Source organism: Cynoglossus semilaevis, chromosome 4 (genome assembly GCF_000523025.1).
Source record: "Cynoglossus semilaevis isolate Cse_v1.0 chromosome 4, Cse_v1.0, whole genome shotgun sequence".
Classification (NCBI taxonomy): domain Eukaryota; kingdom Metazoa; phylum Chordata; class Actinopteri; order Pleuronectiformes; family Cynoglossidae; genus Cynoglossus; species Cynoglossus semilaevis.
The window spans coordinates 2753717-2755700 of NC_024310.1; the positions used below are offsets into that span (position 1 = coordinate 2753717).

The 1984-nt window shown below is 45.1% G+C and overlaps 1 protein-coding gene across 1 annotated transcript in view; it reads left to right on the forward strand.

Moving 5' to 3' along the window:
* fat3a (FAT atypical cadherin 3a) overlaps positions 1-1984 on the forward strand; it is a 127139-nt gene that overhangs the window by 44509 nt on the left and 80646 nt on the right. The window lies entirely within an intron of this gene.

The window sequence follows — 1984 nt, forward strand, 5'->3', positions numbered from 1 at the left end:
TTTGTTTATTTGCATATTAATGTCAGGGAGTTAAAATGTTTGTGTCCACTGAGCCATTTCATCTGTTTGTCCTGGTGGAGACGGAGACGGAGACAGAGACGGTCGTCCTTGAAACTGAAGTGTCTTTTTTTTTTGACAACCACTCAGAGATGCAGATATGGACGCTCACTTAGTGCCTTTACATATATATGAGTGTGTGAGTGTGTGTGTGAGTGTGTGTGTGTTTCAAACCACACCATCATTTTCGATGTGGAACCGTCCTCCAGCTGCAGAGAAGGACAAATATAGTTCCCTCAGAAGCCGACAGGAATTGTTTTTCCTCCCAGCCCGACGCCGCTGATCGACGCTACACGTTCTATATGCACATAAATCGCTATGGATACTGTGTGTTTTCTCTACCTACAGAAAAACACGGTGTAATTGCATGTACTTACGTGTACATACATGCACAGATGTGTCGCCAGATTATTTACGACCTGAGCTCAGGCTGTACGACTGCACTGCTCAGGCTTCCAGAAAGACAGTGTGAATCACGCTCCTATTTTACTCCCTGTATATACAGTATATACAGTATATACAATATATACACTATATACAGTATATACAGTATACATATGCAGTAGTTGTCATTTTGTCGTACTGTCGTGAAGCTGTGATAAACACCGACACACCTGCAGTTCAACATCTGTATGATGTAGAAAATATGTTTTTTTTTTTCTCATCCTCGTCGTCGTCCACATACATACGTGTTTCAGGACAGAAAAAAAAAATGGTAGTTTGTTCACGACTTTGAACGCTGCTCAACTGTTGACATCAATGTGAAGGTAAAACCTGTCAAAAGTGTCGGCGACGGGTGACAAACATCTCCACCAACATGTATCAGTTGCTGGAATTCGATCCCTACGTATTGGAACTTTTCGACTACACTAACACTAAGTCAGTCTTTCACTTCTTTCTGCAGTATTTCACCGTGTACTGCAGTACTTCGGTGTAACCTCAACAGATCAAATACAGCAGCTGTGCTACCTCGTTACTCAGAGTGAAGGCCAGTCAGAAAAGTCTGTCCGACGTTAAATAATGGAGAAGATCAGCATCGACTCTAACCTGTGAAACAAACATTTATTACCAGTCAGCTCAGATTTTAAAACCAGATTTTAAATGTTTCCTTTTTTGGAAAAAGGAGCGAAATTCTAGACCTCTTCACCTCAGGACTGGACCCTCATCGGACGCGAACCTCATATTGATGGAAGCAGACGGGCTGTGTGTGGACAACAGCTTTAAATGATGTACGTTTCCTTGGATGATTTTTACATGTTGGAGTCAAGACGAGCACAAACCGATGACGGTGTTTTTCCGATTGTTTCAGATAATCGGTACTTTTTTTAAATTGAAAACTCTGACCTGGAATAAAAAAAAGCACAGAATCGAACGCGTCTCTGGAGATGGAGGTCGGCTTTAACTAGAAGGTCGACAGCTGACTTTCCCTGGGGGGAGGGTGGGGGCAAGGCCATGACCTTCCGTTTGCCCCCCAGGGTAAAAATATCTGAATGTAACGATGTGTGTGCTGGACGCGGTCATTACCACCGGAGGAGCTCTACGTGCAGTTCATGCATTCTACGTAGAACTCTGGGAAGTCTGTGATTGACCCGCAGCGTATGACATCTTCCTAATCAAGCGAGATGTTTTCCATGTGTGAGAAAACGAAGAAGGGCAGAGTGTGTTTGGACTCAGCAGGTAACCAGAGAAGACCCCGCCCCTTCAGCCCCCCTCCTTGTCTGAGCTGTTGTAGTGCTGCTGCTGTAGGGCAGGTAAGTGATTTGACAGAGCTGCTCTCTGTCTCCACGTCTCCTGCTCTGCCAAAGCATTTGTTCTCTAATCCCTCAGTGCCCAGCCTCACTCTCCTCTTTCTCTTTCACGCCGCTCCACTGGGTAAACATGGGGGTTCTCATGTTCCACAGCAGCTGGATGGGGGGGGACGACTGGT